Consider the following 25,681-nt stretch of genomic DNA (forward strand, 5'->3'; position numbering starts at 1 on the left):
AATGATGGCTGAGATATTGACCTCCTGCTTTAAGTCACTTTTTAAGAGAAAAATGAGAAGAAAATTTGGACAGCTGGAAGGCAATAATGACTTTTAAAAATAGGTATTGACAAAGAGGATGAGGGGAAACTTAGAAAAAATTAAACATTGTGGCATATACAGATTGTAAGTCTCAGATAATATGCTTCCTAGAGAGCTGAGATTCCCTGCCTACTAAACTAGGCACAGATATGGAAGGATAACAATACAAATAACAAAAATGTCAGAAATCTCTCAAAACAAATGTGTTTCACATCACGAATGAAAAATGGTGGGGGTAGTTTGGGTGAGTAAACACAGGATCTCTTAGCTGTGTAAATTTTGGACATATTTGGTTTCACAATTTTTAGAAAATTGGGAAATGTTTTCTCTTTTATTCAGTGAGAAAGGAAGTAAATCAAATAACCCATATAGTGTATGTGTATTGGGGATACATTAAAAGTTCAAGAAAGACTCTCATTTTCCTCTGAGAGAAGATCAGAAAAATGATAGTCTTCCAAACATTGTGTAAGTATTGTTAGCATAATACATTTAATCAAATTAAATAAATATTTAATCAAATTGAAATATTGATTAAAATATGCACATAAAATTAGAAAATTCAGAGTACAGTAAAAAAAAAGCATCTGAAAGGAAGTTTCAGATCCTAATACAGTTTTCATTTTAAATCCTCAAAATCCACCTACTATTGGGAAAGTACTGGATACTGAGAATTATCATTTAGGGATGTTTTGTTGACATTGTGCTCAGTGTTCAGTCGCATCTCAGTTGTGCCTGACTCTTCTGTTACCTCACGGACTGTAGCCCGCCAGGCTCCTCTGTCCATGGAATTTTTCAGGCAAGAACACTGGAGTGGGTTGTCATTTCCTCCTTTAGGGGATCTTCCGACCCAGGGATCGAACTTGAGTCTCTTGGGTCTCCTGCACTAGCAGACAGATTCTTTACCACTGTGCCACCTGAGAAACCCTTTGTTGACACTAGCCAATGCATTGATGTGGGATAAAGATACAATGCTAAGTACTGTCATTTTATATGAAGAGTGATTTATTGGAAGTGAATTCCTAAGGGAAGATACTGTCTTGGAATAGTTGCCCCTGAACAGTTGCCTAGGCATTCCTACCTGATGGCCTATCTTGGTGGACAGATTTTGGTTTCCCTCATTTTCAGTGTTCTCTTTTTTCCTCATGTGTTGCTCTGCAACCGGAATCCCCTGGGATATGTGCCACACCACTGCTGCCCTGCATTCACAGCACCACTTGGCAGGAACCCAGCAGCAGCTGCCCTCCAGCCACTTACAGGCATGAACCAAAGTGTGCTTCCTTTCCAAATCAGCACCACAGTGAAGGGAGAGTGGAGGAGGCAGAAGTCATATGGAAAGACATGTGGCAGGGATGAGACTTGCTCTCCTCCGTGAAGAATGCGTGGAATTTAGGCACATGGCACAAAGTGGGGGTAGAGAACATTCCAGCATCTGCAGCTAGAGCAGAGGTCTAGACACAGTGTGTCTGCACAGGGAGCCAGGAAATAGATCTTTTCTGGTGGAGCAGATTCTCAAGAGGTGGCAGGTGTGCCTGAGATGTGATAGACATGTTTGTGATCTGAAAACCTGGACACAAATCACAGCTCTGACTTTCAGGAAGGTCATTTTGTATGTGTTATGATCATAGTCTTTGCAAAATTGGATTCATTACTTGCCAGCAAGGCTGCCTTGTTGGCTAGTGATTCAGGGGTTGAAGAGATTGTAGGATCAGCTTCCTGTTTCTCAGCCAATCCTCAGCTTTGCCTTCACTGGATTTCTGACCCTCAGCAGTTACTTTTGTTTCTAAGAGGGATTTGACTTCCAGGCATACTACAATTAAACCATTTCCTTTCACTAACTTATCATTTAATGTCCCTTCCAAGATTTTTTTAAAGCAAGTTTAATGTTTTATACTAACTTTCAGTATTTTATAACAATTGTTCCTACATGGGGTGGGAGGGAGATTCTCTGCTTCCTAGTTGGATTTTGACTGTGTTGTTAGGACAGAGAATTTGTGCTGAGAAAAGGAGAGACTCCATTCCATATAGGGAATGAGGGAGACTCTATTTCTGATGACTAGAATAGTGACAGATTGTAAGTGGGAAGTGGGTGGACACAACTGATTCTTTTACATAAATCAGACCCCAAATCCGATAAACGATGTCAGCCCTCCTCACTGAGAGTGGTTTTTAGGAGTGCTATTGAAGAAGGGAGGGGAGCAGGGAGGGTTAAAAAGAAAGGAAGAAAGGAAGTGAAAAAGGAGGAAGGAAGGCAGAAAATATCAAAGAGAAACAGATAGCAGCTCACATATATTTCAGGGACCCATTTTGAAGCTTTGTTGTGTTCAGTTCAGTTCAGTCCCTCAGTCGTGTCTGACTCTTTGCGACCCCATGAATCGCAGCACACCAGGCCTCCCTGTCCATCACCATCTCCCAGAGTTCACTCAGACTCACGTCCATCGAGTCCGTGATGCCATCCAGCCATCTCATCCTCTGTCATCCCCTTCTCCTCCTGCCCCCAATCCCTCCCAGCATCGGAGTCTTTTCCAATGAGTCAACTCTTTGCATGAGGTGGCCAAAGTACTGGAGCTTCAGCTTTAGAGTCATTCTTTCCAAAGAACACCCAGGGCTGATCTCCTTTAGAATGCATTGGTTGTATGTCCCTGCAGTCCAAGGGACTCAAGAGTCTTCTCCAACACCACAGTTCAAAAGCATCAATTCTTCGGCGCTCAGCTTTCTTCACAGTCCGACTCTCGCATCCATACATGACCACAGGAAAAACCATAGCCTTGACTAGACAGACCTTAGTCGGCAAAGTAATGTCTCTGCTTTTGAATATGCTATCTAGGTTGGTCATAACTTTTCTTCCAAGGAGTAAGCGTCTTTTAATTTCATGGCTGCAGTCACCATCTGCAGTGATTTTGGAGCCGCCCAAAATAAAATCTGACACAGTTTCCACTGTTTCCCCATCTATTTGCCATGAAGTGATGGGACCAGATGCCATGATCTTCGTTTTCTGAATGTTGAGCTTTAAGTTACTTGGGTATAAATGCCCACATAGGAAAGAGACCTTCATTTCATTTTTCCTTTCTTTTTCTGTTGCTGTTCTCTACATTGTATTTAAAACAACCTTCTTTACTCTACTTCTTTTTACCCTTCTTTATTTTAAGAACATCTGAAAATTTTTTTTTTCGTTTGTTTTCACTGAAAGTTTTAGTGAACAGATTGTACGTAGAAAATTTTCTTTGAAGTCTTTTGTTTCTCAGTGCTTGTATTCTAGAACTTAGTCCCAAACTCGCTAGGAATCAGATTTGGATAATGTATCAATGTGCATATAGACAGAACAGAAAACCGCCTGACTGAAGACTGAGATGCTGATAAGTAACAGATAGTGGTAAAAAATATCTTCCTCTTTGGAAGTTGGAACTAGTGTTATTTAGAATGAACAGTTACTTTCTCTTCTGGCTATTATATAGTGTTTAAAAAAAAGATTATTTTTGTATTTTCAGACAACTGAACCTTACTTATGGCTCACATGACTTGAAAAATAAAACTGTATTATTATTTAGTAAACAATAAAAATGAGAATGCTACCTATCAATAGTTATAAGAATCAGCCAAAGTTATACACAGAGGTGAAGTAATAGCTTTGAATATTTCATTTCACTGGGGAAGTAAAGAAAAAATAATTAGCAATGAATTTAAAGTAAAACTTTAGAAATTAAATAATAAACAATGAGAAAGCAAGTAATAAAGATAAAAACAAAGAAAGAATCAGAAACCTTAAAATAGTAAAAGTGATTCATTTTCTCTAGGTATTAGAAAAAATTGCTATATTTTATTTATATAATAATATAACTGATATGTATCATAAATTATATTTATGTATTATATGTAGCATATTTACATATATAACAATACATTATTTACTAACTTATTTTCAAATTATTTTGTTGTTGTTCAGTCACTAAGTCATGTCCAATTCTTTGTTATCTCTTGAACTGTAGCATGCTGAGCTCCTCTGTCCTCCACTATTTTACTGACTGATCAAACCTTGTCAGTTTTTAATACAGTTTCAATAAAGAAAATTAGAAATGGGAGCGTGAATTTTAGAATGTATTCAGGGACAATAAAAATCATAAGAGAATTGTGCAGTTATGCTCCTATATGTTTGAAAACCTCAGTGATATGAAAGTATTTTGGAAAAATATAAATTACGAAAACTGTTTGAGAATAATTAGAAAAATAAAATTAAAGCAGTAGATGAAACTTAGTAACTGAATACAGTTTTTAAAAGTGATTAACGTATCAAAAGTATTAGTACTAAAACAAGTCCTGGGAACTTCAAAGGCCAATTTAAAATGGCTCCCAAATATAGAAAAATATTAAAAACTACTTAGTTTCATGATGCTAGCATTACTCTGATGCCACAAGTAGAGAAAAATAGTACCATAATGCAACAAAAAATCTTCAGACCTTCTCTACTTATAAATACAAAAATATTCCTAATATTAATCACCTTCTCATCATGGTTGATTGCTCAGTGTGCATTTGAGAAGGCGGTGACAAGGTCATTGCATTTTTTATTATTTATCAGAAGGATCCTCACTCCTGAAGAAGTGTCACGCAGGTGGACTAGCTTCATCAATTCTGTGGCAGGACAGAGGATGAGAGAAATGATTAGACAGAATGGGTTTGCCAGGAATGATTTGATTCTGGATCTGTTTGTTTGCATATAGGGACTTGGGTTAAAGTCATGAAATGGTCAAGCTTAATTTTTTGTTTTTTTTGCTTATACTATTTTTAAACCTAACATTCATGTCAGGGAAAGATTCTAAATTGGTGTTCTGTATTAAATCTCCAGTATAAAAAGTCCAGGTGCCAAGCACTGAGCATGATTCAGAGGTGAGATTAATTGCTACTTGCCCTAAGGCTCATGCACAGTGGGCATCACCATTGTAGTCGTTAGTGATCTGGCCATCTTTCCACTCTGTGTCGTGCTGACTTCACAGCTATCACTCTTCCCCCGACACCCCAACACCCACCTCTCTCTTCCTCCCTTTCTCCTGCCCCATCTCTCTTATTCTTTGTATTTGGGAAGGAGTTTGGTCAGCCAGCCCTTTGTCAAGAGCAACCTTAATGGCACCCTCTTAGAGAGGAGAAAGCTGCCTTTAAGTGCCAGTCTTAATTTATGGGTAAGAGCCACTACAGTACCTGTGCGAGGATCCCGTGAGAGTTTCACTAAATGTGTCTCTGCCGATACCAATGACCGAAAGAGACCTTCCATTAACTTCTGAATTAGCCAAATGGGACAGAGCTTAATCTAATCTGTGTTATTTCATTTTCTAGGTTACTTGTTTTAAAGGAAATAAAGTATACTCGTAGGCTGTCTAAAACCATCCTGGGAGATGTACATGGGAGGACTCCATTTAAACAGTATCAGCTTCTGAGAAAGCTGGGTGCATATGCCTAAGGGCCCAGTTTAACTTGGCAGATGCCTTTCTCACAGTAGGCAAAGCAAATCCCTAACTCCAAAGAGCTTGGAGAGAAATTGCATATTAGTGAAAATGATGCATGCTCGCCCTGGAGTTTTAAGATGCTGTGGGTAAGAGACATTTTCCTCTATTGATATCTCCACCCATGCCTACTTGTGTTCTCCTTTGAGGTGGTGGTCTTCGCAGTGACTGTGATCTCTTCCCTTTGGTCTGGTATGACGAGTGCTATGAGCAGTGTAGCCATCTTCAGAAGCAGATTGGAAACTGATAGGCTGGAGCCAAAGGCTTCTCAGGAGGCAGCCTGGTGCAGTGGAGAAAGAACCAAACCAGCTGTCTGGAGATTGAATTTCCTTCTCAGCTCAGGCATTAACTGGCTGGGTAACCTTGAACATAACTCCTTCTGAGTAGAGTATCTTTATCTATCAAATGGGGGTAATAATATTTGCTCTACATGTTTTCCAGATTATACTGATCAAAATAAGATAATGAATATGAAAGCATTCACAAACGATCAGCCCTGCCCCTGCATAAATTTTCATTGTTTCAAGTGTGATGGCACATGGAATGGTCCCGCAGGTTAGGGAGATCTTGTAGGTATCTTGGCAAAGCTTTTTTGACTCTCTAGGATTTTCATGAAAGCAAAATTTGCTAAACAGAGCTAGATACAATCAGCTCTCTCTTTTTATAGCCATCCTTCCCAACTGCCAACCCTATTCCTGGGACTGAGAAGTGTGCCAAGGTTAGAAGACTCAGACGTGGGGTGCGAGCCATAACTTCTAAATCAGTTCTGGCAAGGTGCCAGACCATCAGTTTGGAAAAGTGATTTGAGTGTTTTCCTGAGGACAAAGAATTACTTAGAGAGTACATCTTTCAAGAACACGTTATTGAAACTTGGGGGGAAAAAAAGAGTTTTAAAATGTGAGAACACTAGTATTAAAGGCACTCTAAACCAATTATAGCATATTTACTTGGATTTCAATTGGGGGGATACCCTTTTCATTATTTGCAAGCTTCAGGAACATCAGAAACACTTCATGGAAGACAATGTAATAGCCAAATCTGAAGTAGGATGTTGTTTGTCCGTTTAATCCACTTCCTTGCTTTTACCTCCTTTGCGAAACCAGAAGAGCACTCAGGCATTTTCAGAATCCACAGCGTGTCCTGGGTAGGCAGTGTGCCTTTGGGGACTTAGCACACCACATCCCCTGGAGAAATGTATGCTATTGCACTCACCATAACTTGTGCTTCCGTGGAGATGCTGTGTGAGGAGCCACGCTAGGGTCAGGGTTACACCCCTGAGCCCGTAGGCCAGAAAAGCCCAGGGCTGATGAATTATGCTACATACTTTAAGGAGAGCTCTCTCAGTGCCATGGATGAAGGATGGGGATGAAAGACATAGAGGTCTGAGGAGACTTCTGGTCAGAGGTGCCCAGTATTCTGAAGATCTATTGTCCAGAAGGCATTGACTACCTTTAGCTTACACAGAGCTTTGAGTTTTAGTGCCCTTTAGTCAGAGGATGGCCATCAGGGACAGAATATCCTCTTTTTCTGGTAGCTTCACTGTATGGGTTTGAAATGAGTCTGAAGACCATACAGTATGCTGTGGAGTCCCTGAATGTCTGTATACTTACTACTCAACATAAAATGAAGCTCTCTCCAGCTTTCCTTACTCAAATCACAAGAAACCCTTTCTCCAGTTTGTATAACTTTACCCTGATGCTGGGAAAGATTAAAGACAAAAGGAGAAGGGAGCGGCAGAGGATGAGATGGTTAGATGACATCACTGACTCAATGGACATGAATTTGAGCAAACTCCAGAAAACAGTGGAGGACAGGGAAGCCTGATGTGCTGCAGTCCATGGGGTCGCAAAAAGCCCGACATAACTTAGAGACTGAACAGCAACAACTTAATGTAAAGCTTGTGCCAGCATGACATTTCATTTATGTTGACAGTGGCTAGTTTCCTATCATACTTAGTGCTACCTTCTTCAGAGTACAGCCTATAAAACATGGGTGAAAGAGATGAGAAAACCTGTCTACTGCTGGACTCCATGCTTTCGGAGCATAAAACTTGTCAGCTTGGGTCAGATGATGCCTCCAACAGGACAAAAAAGGGGTGCAATGGAGGCCACCTGCTGGCTCCTCTGAGGCAGCAAGGTCTGAGCAATGACAGATGAGTGCATGCCTGGCACTGGGACAGGTGCTGGGACAAAATGGACTAAGCCCCCCTCCCTGCCTTTACAGAACTCAGGCTGCCTGGGGACGGACAGAAAGAAGTCCCCAGGACTTAAAAGAAGTGGTTACAATTTCTTTCAATGGTTGCTAGGGAAGAGTAACTTCTGGGGGCTGAGGAAGCATGTTACAAAGTCATCCAGCAAGGGTGACTTTGGGAAGATGAGAGTTGGACTGTGTTTCGGAAGTAAAGTCAGAGTTGCCCAGGAACTGTAAGGAGGAAAAAGTCACTCGAGACAAAAACGCAGTGGGTATGTGGGCGTGAAAGCATGACCAAAGTGGGGAAGACCAGTCATCTCCCAGGGCTTCCCAGGTGGCTCAGACAGTAAAGAATCTACCTGCAATGCGGGAGACCTGGGTTCAGCCCCTGGTTCAGGAAGGCCCCTGGAGAAGGGGCTACAGGCCGTGCACGTGTGCACTGCTAAGTCACTTCAGTCGTGTCCAACTCCTTGTGACGCCTTGGACTGTAGCCCGCCAGGCTCCTCTGTCCATGGGGGTTCTCCAGGCAAGAATACTGGAGTGGGTTGCCGTGTCCTCCAGAGGATCTTCCCAACCCAGGGATCAAACCCGTGACTCTTATGTCTCCTGCATTGATAGGCGGGTTCTTTATCACTGGCGCCACCTGGGAAGCCTGGGCTACATTCCATGGGATCGCAAAGAGTCTGATATGACTGAGCAACTAACATTTTCTCTCAGTCATCTCTCCCTCACCCCAGTGCAGGCCTGAAAGGTGGACAGGAGCCTGCTTTAGTGCCTCATGAGAGAGAACCGTAAACTGCTATAAAATGGTGGGATTGATGCTATCATAGGGGCTTGAAAAGCATAAGATTACTCTCATGAGAAGGACAAAGACTATTGTCATGAGAGGTGTGCTCTAAGCATCTGGGAAGTCCCATAAAACCTCAAAATTAGCAGTGGCTTACTGAACATTACAAAAATGGGGAAATATTAAAAATACAGTTTTCAGCCTTCAATTCGCTCCTTCTGGTGACTCAGTTTGCTGCTTTCTGTGAAAAGTAGTATTTCCTTATATTTATCCTAATAAATACATTCATTCAGCTTCAAGGGAGGGAGCAGAGTGCAGGCAACGTGGGCAGACGCATAGGAAGAAGATCCTGGACTTTGTGAATAATTTCCTACGCAACCAGTCCTATAAAAAATTGTGAATTTAGTGCTGTGTCCATTTACCCTTTGCCATTATAGACTGAAGACTCCTGTTTCTTTATCTCCTGCTCTTCCTTTTCACCTTTTTCAGCTTATCTCCTTCCTACTTAGTTGGCCTTCCCCTACTCCATCCAGTTCAAATTCCACGTGCCCTGAGGATGTGAGAGGCGAGTTGCTCTGTCTAAGCTTCTCTCTTGCCAGCTGAGGGACCTCATTTGGCCACCACCTTCTGAACCCTCGCTTTTCCATGCAGTGTGGGCTCTGTGGAAACTTAACCCAGAACAACATCTCATCCTGCAGTGTAAACACAATACCCCTCCCTCTCTCATGTCATCTCATGACAGTCAGCCCCTATCCCAGTTCTAGAAAATGTCTGAGTTGCCTGTGCATATGCAGTGGGATTGGGGGCTTCTCTGCCTCCTTTTTCTCATGACCTTTTTGGGTAAGCTGAGCCAGAAGAGCTTTGAAACCGGCCCTGTAGGAACTTGGTTCTGTGAGAATTCCTCAAATCCCTCAGATTAAATCAACCTCATTAGGCAAAGACAGAAGTATCAAAAGCTCAAAAACTGAGTTTTTACTGACATGCTTTAAAACGGGTGTGGACCTCATATACAAAAGTACTGTTTTACTTCTCAGCTTTCCCAGAAATGTATGTATTATGCAAAATACGACACACCTGTGTAGTTTCCCAAGGCACCAGGTTCTGTGACTTCTACTGAAAATAAACATGGGAAAGATTTACCACACATGGGGATATTTTAAGCTAATTGGACACAAATAATTTTAATCTGGGGTATGATCCAAGTGAAGCAGTAAGTGAACTCTTATTTTAAACCAAATCTCCCTCAAAGTGGCCCCACCAATTTTTTTTTTCCCTGCCACTGAAGAGCATGCTCCTTCTCACCCTGTTAGATTCCACTAGCACGGATATTCTTTAAAAACCAGGTAGGCTTCTCCCGGCTATGTGGTTCTTCTTTGTCTGCCTGGTGCTGTTGAGGGGCAAAGGGCATTTGAAAGCATTGGTCTTCACATAATGCTACCACCTTGCTCTGAGCTTCTTCCATCACCACATGAAAGGTGCAGTTAAAAAACACACATCAAAGTGGGAGTCTCATTGAAAAGGCGAGCGCTGCCTGCTGGGATGGCATTCAGAGCCCCGGCTTTTGTTTCAGTGGCGACTCTCACTCTCCTCCACCAAGTTTCCTGTTAACTCAGGTGTGGGTTCTGACTCGCTGTTGATGATATTGGAGTGTGTGTTTGTGGCACTCACTTTTAATCAGTGCATTTGAGTTTTTGAAGTAAGAACTTTCTCCGGCTAGTTGAAACTTTCCCATGGAAGGAAGCATCATGTTTGCCAGATTTGAAGTTAGCCTGGGGATGCAGTCTTAAATCTTGGCCCCCAAATCTACAATACATTTCAGGAAGGGAGTTTTCTCCCCCACCCGTTTTTGATGGTTTGATAAGTATGATAAGGATGTACATCCTTTGGAGGGAGAGATGCTTGAAGAGGACTTTGGAAAGAGGCAAGTCTCTGCACCCACCCTGGTTCTCCCTGTCTTGAGCCTGCACACATCACCCCAACCCTTGCCATCATGTGAGAGATTAACTAAGCCAGCCGAGCTGCTGCTCTGCAGTCAGTGGGCAAGGTCAGAAGTTTGGGCTGGAACAGTCTACATGACATACAGAGATTTACAAGTCTCTGAAAATGTCATGCCTGGGTGCTCAGCCTCTTCAGTTGTGTCTGACTCTTTGTGACCCTATGAACTGTAGCCCCCCAGACTCCTCTGTCCATGGGATTCTCCTGGCAAGAATACTGGAATGGGTTGCCATGCCCTCCTCCAGGGGATCTTCCCAGCCCAGGGATTGAACCCAGATCTCCTGCATTGCAGGCGGATTCTTTGCTGCTGAGCCACTGGGTGAAATTTCTTATAAAGGTGCCCAGCCAGCCACAGGTGGTTAGCAGAACCCCCACCTGCAAATCCTTGCAGATAGCCCAGCATTTGTCCATCTTCAGTGTCAGGATTCTAAACCACCATTTGCTTAAGTGTCAGCCAGAGCCCACGTTAGGTCCAGTTGGGAACGAGACTCAGCCTGCCTTCCCCACTCTTGCCACTTGTCCTCTTGAGCTCTCCTTATTTACCTCCAATTCCTTCTCACTCTGCAAACAAGACAAGTTCTCAGTCTTAGAGGCAAACCTGCTGCTGTGAGAGTACCGCAAACAGTGGGTACTCAGGTTACCCAAGTGGCCCAGGTCCCTCAGGTTAGATCAACCTCAGCAGGCAAATCCAGAAGTTTCAGAAGTTCTGTTTACTCATCAAAAGACAGAGTTTTCAGCAACATGGTTTAATAAGGACCTTGAGTGCTGAGCTTAACTTGTCCATTGCTGTCCGTAGTTCCTATCCTGAGCTCCCAGCAGAATGGTACTTCCAGTCTTACACATTTTATCTACTGAACATTTGTAAAGAATTAATGGTTGACAAATTATAGAATTAAAGGAAAGAAGTCTACTGCTAGAAAGTCTTTGAAATCTACCCATTCTATTCCAACACTCTTATTTTACAAATGAAGAAAATGACTTCCAAGCTGCTTATGACTTTTAACCAAGTTGGTTTGGTGACAGAGCCAGAATTAGATTTCCCAGAGTCATCCTTCTGTGAATTTTTTTTTTAAGCACAAAATATTTTCTACCCTGGGGTTTTTACATTTTAAGGGAGTCAAAATTTAGGTTCATGTTGTGTGTGTGCATGTATACTCATTTGTTCAGTCATGTCTGATTCTTTGTGACCCTATCGACTGTAGCCCACCAGGCTCCTCTGTCCCTGGAATTCTCCAGGCAAGAATACAGAAGTGGGTTGCTATTTCTTCCTCCAGGGTATCTTCCCGACCCAGTGACTGAGCTCTAGTCTCCTGTGTATCCTGCATTGGCAGGCTAATTCTTTACCCCTGACCCACCTGGGAAGCTCATGTTCAATGACAGAGTTTAACAAATCCTGTTGAGGTGTGAGCCATCAGATGGAGAGTTAATGTGCTGGTAGCTGCAGCAGCAGCTTCAAAATCCTCCCCAGAGGTGGAAATTGGAAAGTTTAGACCGACTGATCTCTTGCTCCATCCCCAAGAAGTGTCATCCCTAGTACTTACTCTCCCCTTCTGTGATGGGATTGCCAGGGTTTGCCATGCTGGCTAAAGTCTCTGTGGTCTTCCATCAGAACTTTAAATCAAAAGTAGCTCCTGTCTGCAGTGGTTATTCTGCCTCATTAGAAAATTCATGGGTGTGTGCTGAAGGGAGAAAGTAAGGGAGCATGAAGTTCTCCAGGAAAACCTGACTCCAGCTCCACCATATGCCAAAGTATGAACAAAGCCTGTCTGGCCTCGTTTGGATTCCTTTCCTCATTGATTTTGCACAGACTTCTTTCTCTTAGTGATAGCTCCATGAATGACTTATTTCCACTCTTGGGTAGCAGTTGCAACAAGAACAGCTGATTTCTACATATGGAAGAAAATGGCCTATGATAAAGTAAACTGGATTTGCAGTCTACCTTCTAGGAAGGCATGCTGCTTTCTTGAGAGATGGAAGTGTTCCTTTAAGATTTTTGTTGCTATTCCCAAGGCAAATTGTGCATGTAATGATCTTTCCATACACAGAGTATTATAAAATGCACTGTTTGTTGGATTCTCGAAACGTCTGCCAGGTGGTTGAAGCAGGTGGAGCAAAGATGCTACGTTAAAGAGGTGGCATCACTGTTCAGCATAGGAACCTATGTTTTCTGACTTGCCATTATTCAGTTTTCATATTTTCAGAAGCAATCACGGGACAGAAAACTTAGGGAGGAGAAATGCTTGCCAGCCGTGTAGTGAGAGCTGTAGTTATTGTACTACTCTTCCTGTCCAGCAGGAGGCAATAGAGCTAAAGTCGTCCACACAGCTTTGAATCAGCACTGCCTCCTCCTAGTACATTTCTCCCTTTACATTTCTCTCTGGCATCATGCAGGTGTCAGTTCCCCTCCACTTCAACCCAACCTTCTTTGTACTACTAACCTCCCACTTTATTAAATCTTGATTTTAGAGTGAAAGGATGGTCCTTTGGGGACCTGATTTGTGTAAATTTTGCCTGATAGTCTTCATTCATTCATCCAAAAATATTTAGTTAACTGCACTGTGTACCCAGGTGGCACTGTTGGTAAAGAACCTGCCGCCTGATGCAGGAGACATAAGTGACAGAGCTTCAGTACCTGGGTGGGGAAGATCCCCTGGAGGAGGGCATGGCGACTTACTCCAGTATTCTCGCCTGGAGAATCCCATGGACAGAGAAGCCTGGCAGGCTATACAGTCCATGGGGTTGCAAAGAGTCTGGCACAAGGACTGAAGCGACTTAGCTTGTAGCACGCACACAGACACTGTGTAGCAAAGCAGAGATATAATGTTTAAGAAAACACAGTTCCTGCTCTCATGGAACTTATGGTCCTGGAGTGAGGGCAGATATTCTGTCACTCAAGGGTTTTGCCTATACACAATAAATTCTTTAGTTAACTAAAGCAGAAAAGAAATGTATAATTGCTCACTTAATAACCAAGTTCAAGTGCAGAAATGGGAATGATCTAAAAGAGATTAGGCAGCTGGTTAATACAGATGAGTCCCCATTGAACACCTGCCATTGACACTGCTGTCTTGGACATTTGGTGTCATTGCAGCCCTATTCTCAAGGCTGTTTCCTTAAGATATAAAATATTAAGTAGGTGTGTTTGATTGAGCCTACATGCCAGCTGCTAGTAGTATGGAAAGGGGTACTTGGGCTCTACGCTCCTGTAATGGGATGCAAAGTTCTTCCTTTCATCATCACACCCCTGTAGTGTTATCCACAAACACTATGTTCTTACTCAATTGTAAAGGGCCGTATGAATCATGATACGAATCTTAAAATACAGAAAGTGCAGCAGGAAACCACTGAAATGCTTTAAGGTAGAAAATGATACAGTTCAGTTAACCTTAGAAAAAGAACTTCCAGGGACATTAGAGAAAGTCTAGAACAGACACTTGAAAGCCACCTGCTTTCTACCAAAAATATATAAATTTTGATTATTTATATTTGAATTATAATTTTTAAATTAAAATGATACATGCATATTATAGTAATTTAGGCTGAGTGATGCTAGATATAATAGTCCCCAACTCTCAGTGGCTTATTTTATTTCTGATTCACTTAAAGTCCAATACAAGTTTTGGTGATTAACAAGCAGTCTTCAATATGGTCCATCAGGGATCAAGGCTCCTTCCATTTGCAGGATCCACCATCACTCTGGCCTTGGATTCTTTTGCTAGAAACTTGGTATATAGCCAGGAGTCAGGGAAAGAGAGAGGGTAAAGGATCACATGATAAATTTTTATAGCCAGACTTAGAAATGCTTCTATTACTTCCTCTCACTTTTTTTATGTTTTTTTGAGTAAGAAAAATTTTTCTTAGGGTTGAAAAATCCCCTGCAGAAGGGAAAGGCTACCCACTGCAGTATTCTGGCCCAGAGAATGCCATGGACTGTATAGCCCATGGGGTCGCAAAGAGTCAGACACACTGAGCTACTTTCACGTTCACTTTCAGTCACGTGGCATCCAGCTGCAAAGGAGCCTGGGAAATGTAGGCTACATATCCAGGAAACAGAGGAGACAGATTCTTAACAAACACTTAGCCTTTGTCATACAAATAATTTAGAACGTATAGGCAAAGAAGGCTTATAATAGCCACAAAAATTCAACTTTGCACCCTCCTCAGTCTTTTCTCAGTCTCCGGGATCACCTACTTTCAACGCTTTCCAAGAAGATGTGACAGAGAGCCTGGCCCTATACTTAGATCTCTGCAGCAGTCACATCAGGAAGCAAGAGGAGTTCTTTTTGAGTCAAGGATCCAGACCTCAGAGAGCTCAGGTGGAAGCATCAAGGTGTGCCCATCACTGTAGACCAGGGCTTCTTGGTGTCGGCACTGTCCACGTGTAAGCTTGTTAATTATTTGCTGTGGGGGAGGGGAGGCTGTCCTGGGCACTGTATGATGTTCAGCAGCATCCCTGGCCTCTATCCACTAGATGCCAGTAGTACTCCTCCCCCTAGTGGTGACAGAGGCAGTGTCTCCTGACATCGTGTATGTGCCTTCGAGGGCAAAATCACCCTGGGCTGACCCACTTCCAGAGAGGGTGAACCTAGGAGAGCTGGAGAGAGGAAGATGGAGCTTGTTACTATGAGCCTCCGATGGTGTTATCACTGAGGTTTATGGACGAAATCCCCTTAGCGTGAGTTGTAGAGAAAGGTAAGGATGTGGAGGAATAACATCAGTGAAAGATAGCTTCCCTTCCCATCACGTGCCCTGAAAAATAGAATGGGTGCCGATTAAAGTCGTTTGCTTTAAAGTCAGGTGCTTTACACCATCACTTCATTTTAAGATCAAGGACTGACTTTCTCCAGGACCCGCTCTGTCCTCCATGTCTCACCACTGGCACATTCGTTGGCCAGAACCATGACAACGCTTGAACAAAAATCAGGAGGCTCAGGAGAGAGCGAACTGGTTGTCAACCCAATTTATCTGCTGTGGTCCAAACCATCTTTGTTTTTCGGGAGTAGGAGGGTTCCCCCACCCCCACCAGTGTGCAGCCCCCTGGTGGATAAAGATTGACTCTACCTCTGTGCTTCAGCTGCCCGGTGGAGACTGAGACATTAGAGGAGAATTAAGAAGGAAGACAAGTGTATTGATCTCCCTCACCAATTTCCTCCAACCAATACCTCTTAATCACAGGACAAATTGGAGTCCTGGTAAACGACTTTAATGAGCATCCATTCTATTTTTCAGTTCACATGAAGGGAAGGGAAGCTATCTTCCAGCCTCCCTCCCCCTTTCCTCTTTGTGTTTGTGACTTCGCTCTCACATCGCATCTATATTTCATTTTATGTATACATGCATGTATATTTTCACATTTTTATTTGTGTTTTGCTATCGCACTGGAGGTTTATTATTATAGATCATCACGAGGCACCTGAATATTTTGCAAGACAATGAACCTCTAGAATCTGGGTATCGGAGGAACTAATTTTGTGCAGCAAGAGAAAAAAAGAGAGAGAGAGAGAGGGAGAAAACAGTAACTATACATCTGGTTTCTAGACAGTATTAGGATGGCATAACTTGTTCTTGTCTGAGTGAATTCAGTGGATTTGTATTATACAGTGCCTGCTTAAAATGTGTATCCGAATCAGAACCGTTCTTTAAATTAAAAACAAACCCCATGGCTTTCTCAGCCCTGAGCGTACACAGCGTATTTGCAACTCTGTTCAGGTGAAACCAACTCTTATCCCAAGAGGGTGGGCCGACAGGAGCACTCTTAGTGTGTGAACATAAATTTCTTCCTCCTTCCAAATGATATTTTATAAAATTGTAAAGGAAATTGACACTCTAAAGTGCCCGGGTAATGCCATGTCATAAACTTCACACTGTAAAGTGGAGAGTGGAGCTGGGGTAGGCTTGTGTTTTGAGCAGCAGGCTGCACACCCTACGACTGGGTCCGTGTTTCCAGGTCTGCTCCTGGCTTTGTGTCACCCGGGGGAAATCAAGACTTCTGTCAGGGCTTGAATTGCGCATCTCAAAAGTATGCGTGCATTCTTCCCTCCCTCCTTTTCTCTGTCCCCAGCTGTACTTTGCACTATTGGTATTCAGAAAATAGATGAGCCAATGTTTATGAAACCCTTTGAAACTCTAAGGAAAATAAACTTACGTAAGCCTAGGTTGTTATCAACTGTATTGTTACCCTTATTGTTACAATTTCCATGGCATTGCATATTTGTAAATTACATCCAGTAATTACCTGAGTACATACAATAATTCAAGTGGTAACTAGTATTTGACATTAGTATTTCACAGCAACTTGCTAGGGCAATAAATAGAGCTGGGGTTCTTTCCCTTGACATCTGATTATTTGTTGGGGGCTCAAGATTTGTTAGACGCTGTACTAAGAGCATTTAGAGCCATATCTTCCAGGGACTTCATCATCTCTGACATGCTCTGTCTGGCATAGTTTTGTGCTATAAGAAGTTCCCAGAATACTACAGCTGCCAGAAACATTTGAGCCCATCTTTAGTGATTCCATTTTGCAGATGAGGAAGCCAAGGCTCAGAAAGAGCAAATGACTCTCTCAAAGCCAAGTTATTATTTAAGGTATCAGAACTGGAATCCAAGTCTCTGAATTTCCTGTCTCACGCAACTTCTTTCATTGCCCTGCACTGTTTGGGAAGGGAAAAATAGATAAAAATGGAGTATAAGGCAGATTTGGCTTGGTTACGAGATTCCTCAAGAGTGATAGAGCCCTGGTTTGTTAGGGCTTTAGAAGCCGTCCCCAGATGCACCCTGAAAGAGTCATTAGGTTGACAAAAAAGATAAAGATCAAAATGTAGCCCCTGGGTTGGCGATACTGATGGAATGATCAGAAGACTATGGGCTGAGTTTTCCTAGATATACCATGGCGTCATCTTCAAATAAGAAGTAGCACTTCTTGAGGGGCTTCCCAGGTAGCGCTAGTGGTAAAGAACCCACCTGCCAATGCAGGAGATGTCAGAGACACCAGTTTGATCCCTGGGTGGGGAAGATCCCCTGGAGAAGGAAATGGCAACTCACTCCAGTATTCTTGCCTGCAGACTGCCTTGGACAGAGGAGTCTGGCGGGTTACCGTCCATAAGGTTGCAAAGGATCAGACGTGACTGAAGTGACTCAGCACAATAGTGTTCCTTGAAGTCATTCTCTTCTGTTTCAGGGAAGAAGGTGGGTAAGGTCCATTTTAGAGCTGGGCTGTCAATGAAGACTGTCAGTTCCTGACACTTAGTTGATGCTTCCTATAGGAGATACGGTGATTATTTGGGTGGATCCCAGTGGAGGAGTATGGCAGGCACATCACTGCCTGTGAGGCAGTGATTCTTGTTACTGTGTAGAAACATTTATGGATGACAGATATTCTCCAGGTAGTTCATGGACTAGGCTTTCATCATATTAATATTTTTTCATAGTACTGGACTGTTCTGACATGAATTAATAATGTGTTTATGATATTTAAAGCAATTCAAACTATCCAGGTTTTATATTTTTTTTCTTTTCTTTATTGAAGGATAATAGCTTTACAATATTGCGTTGGCCTCTACTATATATCAACATGAATTAGCCACAGGTATACATATGTCCCCTCCCTCTTGAACAGATTCCCACATCTATCTGTTTATAGATGGTAATGTTTTGATTTTTTTCATTAGCAGTTTAGTATATTCACTTCTTTTTTCTGGTAAGAAAATTCTTTTTTTTTTTTTTTTCCTGAGGTCATTGAAAATCACCCTTGCTTTAATAGGCTACAATTTAAACAGAAAGTTTGATTTTTGGTTTGGAGATCCTTATGATTCCTAGGAACATAGAAGAGTTAATTATAGAATGATACTTAAGTTCCATGTAGTATTAAGAAGACTAGACCAGAAGGACCACAAAACTCATACTGACTTACCTACTGAGTAGCTTTGCACTCTAACAACTCACTTAACATTTCAGGGCCTCACCTTTCTTTTCTGTGAAATGACAGAATTTGATTAAATCAGTTCTAAAGTCCCCTCTAGTCATAAAATTATAGGAATCTAAGTGAATTGAAAATTGATGGTACAATTTAGGAAGAAGCTTTCTGGGATATGGAACTTCTAGAAGATATGATTGCAGTTCTTCTGAAAAACATAAATTATAGTAAATGACTCAAGAGTCAGAACCCTGAAGCATCAAGGATCCGAAGGTGTATAAGACTAGCCAACTACCCTGGACTCAGAAATGACAAGACCATTTCCAGCTGCAGGTATGGAGTGATGACATAGCGGAACATTGGCCTTTGCAGACCCTATCAATGTTTCTTACGCAATGCTGTGGAAGGCTGTGCTATCTGTGTTCCTTCCTGGGGGCCCAGAGGAAGGGAAGGAAAAGAGAGGCTGGAGGGAGGCCAAGAGAGGAACTGAGGCACAGACTTGTTAAGATGGATGTTCGTTAATAAAAAGGGAGTTAGAAACATCTACTTGGTGTGATTGAAAATTAATAAAGCTGGTTCTATTGTGGCTAATGGGATCCATCTTATTTTTTCATCATCACATTCCACATACATGAGTTACACACACACACACACAGTGAAAGAGTAGAGTTGCTCCTTAATCTTCCATGGACTTGACAAAGAATTTGCCCGTCACAAACTGGGGCCAAACAAGGTAATTTTTCCTTGCGACGTAGATATTCTGTGACCAAGGGGTCCCCTTACTGCCGGTACAATGGCTCAAAAGGCCCCATTGTGTGTGTTTGCTCAGCCCTGAGGTGTGGGAAATTAGAGCAGTTTAGGGAGGAGATGTTGAGAAACCTCTCTTGTTTCTGTAAAGCCATCTTAATCACGCCTGCCTCTTTTCTTTGAGTTGATTTACATAGCGGTATGACATTTCATCATTAAGGAAGCAGGTCCCAATCTTCTGTGTCTTTTTCTTGGCTTGTCTGGCAAGCAGTTCTCTTTTGCAAGCTATGAAATCCTTAAGGAGAACTTCCTGGCAAGGGAAAAATCCTCAGTCATCCAACAGTCTCTCACTTTTCTATTTTAAATCTTGGCCATGCACATATGGTTGGGCATGTGTGTCTAAAAATTTCTTCCACATTGACTAACTTGAGCTATTTAATAGATTGTGCTGGCTGTGGGCCTCTGCAGCAAATCCTGCGATGCTCATCTCCTCCCTAGGGAGGCAGGAGACAGCCTCCTGCATTTGCCTTTGTACTTTCCTTGTAATCTCCCTCTCTGGCCCTGTTAGAGCATGAAAGTTAAAACCCGCTTCTTTGCTCATTTTCTTGCAATTAACATTGTCTCGGCTCTCCTGCTTCCAGCAGAAAAGAGAGATCTCCGAATATCTTGGTTAATGTTCCAGCAAATGTGTTTTCCCTAGGGCTTTGCTAGGGATGTTCCAACCCACATCTAAGGACAGGAGAGTTTGAGGACATTTTTATCCCATGCTCGTAATGGTCTGATGGTGTGTGTGTGTATGTGTGAGTGAGTGAGTGAGTTTAACGCGTCTCAACCATAACTTTGTTCTAAAACTTGGACTCTCTTATCTCCAGCTGTCCCAAGTACAGACTTGGGTCCTATTAGGTCCTCGGAAGCGATGGTCGAAGTGAATTTGAAAACAAAGCTGAGTTCTGGCAACTTTGCTTCTTCTTCCAGGTTGTAGGGAATGAAGCCAAAGGGACAGGGGAAGATAGGGGGAGGCAAGCACCCAGAGCTGATCCCCAGCTGTGCCTTCTCCAGGCACGAAGCCCAAACTCCCACGGTTTTCTCAGCAATTTAGCAACTAGGAAAAGCTGGCAAAAACGATACCCTGTGATCCAAAAGAATGACTGCCCTGCCAGAAGGTGAGTGGTTCTGTCTTCCCAGAGGAAATTGTTCCTAAGAAGACAAAGAGCAATGATTAACATAACAACAACAAATAATAATGAGAATAGCGTGGAAGTGTGCTGTAGATTAACACCAAGTGCTTGAGAAGTTTACAGAGTTCCTCCTCCCTCCAGGAGTGATAGATATTGGCCCATCCTATGCCTGAACTGTTTGGCAGTATCTTAAAGCGCAGTGCTGCTTTAAGAGCAGTGATATTATCCTCCTGCTGGGGTGGCCCCAGAAATTTCATTTTTTGTTGAATGTTAAATATGTCCCCTGAAGTTTATCACAAACAGCATGAAGGAATAAAGCTCCACGTGGCTGGTATTCGGTAGCTCTTCCTCCCCACTGGAATGACAAGCCCTTAAGTAAGAAAAGTCCGAAGGGTGTGTGATAGATGGGAAGCGTGGGCTTACCTTCTTTGAAGGGGGCCTTGGCAGTGCACGCGGTCTCAAACTTTATGTAAAAATAATGCTGCCACAGTGAATGAGAAGAACACACTGTCGTTTTTGGATGCCAGACAAAGGCGAGAGTAAACATGCGTTAAAATGGAATCTCTATTTTTAATTTACCTTTCTCTTTCTAGAAATCGCATCAAAATCAGATGACACGTAATACTGCATTTCTTTAAAGGCTGCAGCAGCCTTCTAGTATAACTTACAAGATCGTTACTTTCCCCATTGTTAGTCAGATGTATAATGTCTGAAGGCACCCCCAACATTTCCTTTTGATTCAAGAGCCCAGATTTGTTAGAAATCATTCATTTTAAAATCATAATGCGTTTAACAGCTCTTGCTTTGTGCTGATCTCTGGAATGAAGCTATCTAATATTTCAGTGGCCCGCTTTTCTCCTGGATCTCATTAAGTTTCCTCACCCTTTGGGAAGGGTGTTTATTTCACATCTCTTGTTTTGCTTTTAGTTGAGTACTTTCTAAATCCAGATGCGCCCCTAGGGGCATAGATTCTGAGAGTCTCAGAACAAAGGGCGTCTTGGAAACGGGACACGCACGTATGCTGATTGGCTTTTACAGGTGTTAAGAGTGATTGTGGGAAGGACTTGGGGTGTTTCTTCTGTGGCTCTTGTTACTCCACTACCGAGAGGGAGAAACGCCCCTGTTGCGAGATTCGGGATTCCTCTCCGTGCCGTGTGGGGTCTGCTCCTTGTGAAGCAGGAGAGCTGAATGGAAGAATGAGCCCAACTACAGAATCCCTGTTGAGTATTGCAGATCCTGAAGCTTCACACCTTCTCCTTGCCTGGCCCTCACTCTCCGCCCGGCCCCGCTGCAAGGGCTTCCAGGGGTTCCCTCTTTGTGCCTGGAGACAGCACCCTGAAGCAGGAACTCTAATTCTCCTCTCAGTTTTACCAGTTGGGAAATGGAGGCAGAGGGTGGCCATGTAACTTGCCTGGGTCACAGAGCAGTCAAGCCATCTGACACCTAGAGGTCAAACTTATAATAGCTCTGCTCAGCTCCCTTTGTGGACCACACCCCATTTCATCAATGCAAGCAGTTTATCAATTAAATGCTAAGTGCTAAAATGTGCTGTCCTTTGATTTTCAAGACCACAAGGCCATCTTTCCATCAGTAGCATATAAGACTTAACTTTAATCTTTTTCCTTGTTTGTGTTGCTCCTCACTGCTCATTTCCCAAGACCATCTTGAGGCCAGTAGTATTCTTTATTTTTAAACACTTGCCTATAGAGATGTATTCCCTATGCATGGGAAAGTTCTGTGTATAAAATAAACACACCCACTTTAGGCTTAAATGGGTGATTGTACTTCGTTAGTACCACCTATTACTGTAGGGAGCTGTCCAGCTCTGGTGAAATGAGATGAAATCACAACATGAAATCAGACGGGATGCTCTCTCTCCATTGTGTGTAAATTCAGTCATATACAGTGAACCAGGGGGTGTGAAGATGGAATAGAGTGTTGCCAATTTGGGGCTTTCATTTTTATGGAAATTAAAAAGTTCTCCCAGACATTAGAGAAAGTTCCTAATATCCACTCTTCCAATAACTATTTATTGACCCTAACCTTGTATATTGAACTGTACCAAATGAGGCAGAAAATATGGTGATACATAAATAAAGGTCCCTTTCTTGGAAGGATCACAGACTAATGAAACAAGCTGATTGAGAATGACAGCCCACAAAACAGAAAGAATTGAAAGATATAAGACAGTGAATATAACAAGTTACTATATCTGAATGCCTTAGCCACTAATTTTCTGAATTTGAGAGACAGAAAGAAGAACTAATATTTATGAAGACTATTTTATTATAGATTTTTAATGCATTTTTCATGTAATTATCACAATTAATAAGGCAGACACAATTATTTCCTTATTTTACAGACAAAGAAACCAACTGATCCAAAAGAATGCCTGCCCTGCCGGAGGGTAAATAGCTCTGTCTTCCCTATGACTCTCACTATAGTTAGCCTAAGCATTTGGTGGTAGATTTAGATATTTGAAGCCAGACCTTAGGCTAAAGTAGTCAGAGAAGGCTTCATGGAGGAGGTGGACTTAAATGGCTCAAGACAGAAAACAGAAGGGCAGAGAGAAGTCAGAGTGATTCTTGGCAGGAATCAGCATGAATAATGTGATGGACGGAAGGCTGCACCCACAGGCAAAGACCTAATGGTAATAAAACATTTCTTTAGGGGAAGGATTGGAGATAATATCAGAAGGAGGTGTGAAGCTGGGGTAGTATCAGTATGACTTACGTGGTAAAGGGAGCATACCACGCACAAAATCTCCAATCTTTCAATCATATTTCTTCCTTCAGTCTGGTATGTGGCACCAGTGACATTTCAACTCTACGTTAAATTTATCTTTAAAAGTTTTTCTTTTTCTTTTTTTTGTTTGTTTGTTTTAAATCAGTATATATATAGGTTTCATGGGCTTCCCTGGTAGCTCAGCTGGTAAAGCATCTGCCTGCAGTGCAAGACACCCTGGTTCGATTCCTAGGTCAGGAATATCCCCTGGAGAAGGGATAGGCTACCCACTCTGGTATTCTTGCCTGGAAAATCTCCATGGACAGAGGAACCTGGAGGGGCTACAGTCCATGGGATCGCAAAGAACAGATAGAACATGACTGAGCAAATAAGCACAGGATAGCACATATAGGTTAAATAGGGAAATCAGCTCTACTTCTCCCGTCACCATTCACTGAATTGCTCTTTGGAGTAAACAAACTGTGTAAACCCCAATTTTTGCCTTACCCTCTCATCATCCCCGTCGTCACTTGCTTTCACCTGAACAGGTCAAGTAAAGCAGTCCTGTGGATCCCAATGTGTCAGTTGCATCTGGCTGGGGTTTCCAAGGGGGCTAGAAATGCAGAGCCACAACCATACAGTCTTCTCTCTGGGACATGCATATCTTTCCACAAATCCCCTCTGCCTGACTTTATAATGTCACATTCTAAAATATTCAGGTTGCTTTTGTTGTTCTCTCCATAAAAAATTAATGATCATGAAAGTATTATCATGTTTATTTTAAAGCAACCATTTTCTACATTTTAATTAAAAGTTGTAATTCACCATCTTTTGACCAAGTTATCTTAAATCTTCATCTTATTGGTAATGGGTATTGGGCTGGATTCAGAGAGAAATACAAGCGTTACTTAATGCAAACAGTAAAATCTCAGCATTTCTAGAGATATGGTTCTGTTCATTTTGTGCTCTGCGCTCGCTAACTCTGCCTTTTTAATTAGAAATATCCTCCTGCTTATGCAAGAATCCTGGGAAAGGAGCATTGTCTTATTCATTATGTATTCCATGAGAATCACAAGTGGACAAAACCAGGCATAATACGATGACTGTTGTGTTATTAAAGCACTTTAATAAAGGTTACTCCCTTAGTAGAGTGAGCATCTCAAATACCCATTTCTTTTTCAAGAGGTGGGCTGCTTGGAGCAAGATGCTGGGTCTCCTCTGGGTACGTGTGAGGCCCCTTTTTGTACATTTTACAGGTCTCCGTGGGTGTACTAGCAGGATTAGTCCTCTCCCATTTTAGTCACCTGTCCTACCTTAGGGAGTGATGGCTAGAAAGTATTGGGTTTTCTATTTTAGGCCTATGATATCTGTATAAGGAAATCGTTTAAAATAATGATATATGGGGGAAAGATCTGTAAACAAAGATTCATAGACTCATGACATTTGGGGCATTTTTGTACCATGCTCTTCTGTTTATTTATACTCCTCTGTTCTCCATCCCCACTGTCTAAAAGACACATTAGTTAAGAATTGGACCTCTAATAGTTTTCTTTAAAAGAAAATCTTTAATGGTACTAAAAATGTCTTTTAAGAAAGAAAATGCAAGTGGTGATGAAGGGTGGGAAGCAGGGAAGAAGGCAGAGAAGCAAGGGAGGGAGGTGAAAGAAGGAAGGGAGGGAGGGGCGGAAGGAGGAGGGAGGAAGAAGGTGAGAGGGAGGGAGGAGGAGGGGAAGAAGGAAGGAAAGAAGGGGGAAAGGAGGAAAGGAAGCTTTTAAAAATGGGCCCAGCCAGTTGCAGCACAGCAAAGACTTATCTCTATGCAGTACTTTGATTTCAAATTATTTTTAGCGTGGCTTTTATTGTACTCATTGTTACATACATAAATCTTTAAAGTAATACGTTTTGTAAGAAATGGTCATAAAAATTTACAGCCAGTAACTTTTCCCCTGTCCCTTACAATGATATTCTACTAAAACCATTAAATGGTTCTCATTAATGCCCTTTAAATGATTGTGTAATGACCCACAATCGCTTGTAAGTGAACAACCATTAAAGAATTACCAGTTCTTAGCATGCTTTTAAGTACAGCTTAAATACATGGGAGGTAACATATAATATATTAGAGCAAGTATTAAATTTGAAATAGTAAAAACATGATCGTCACAAAAGAATGAGTAGGTGTGCAACCCTACTCTGCAATGACCACGGTTCCCACTAAACACATTATTATACCAGATTTTATTGCATTTGTCTTTTTTCTGTATTGAATCTTTTCCTTTTTCTTGGGATTAATAATAATAATAATAATAAACCCTGCCACCGCAGGAGTGAAAGTGCATATAAAAGCAAATGGTGAAAATAATTAAACCCATGTATAACAAGACAGCCACCTATCTAAACAAAAGGAGAACGATTCTTCCCCCAATATTTTCTACACGACAACACATATACATTTTCTTTTTTTAAACATACAGATATTTGTTGTAAGATTGTCTAGGCACTCAAATGATTGCATGTTTTTACATTTCAAAGTATTCTGCATCATGGGAAGATGGTCAAAGATAGTAAAAGGTAA

Source organism: Capra hircus, chromosome 11 (assembly GCF_001704415.2).
Source record: "Capra hircus breed San Clemente chromosome 11, ASM170441v1, whole genome shotgun sequence".
NCBI lineage: Eukaryota > Metazoa > Chordata > Mammalia > Artiodactyla > Bovidae > Capra > Capra hircus.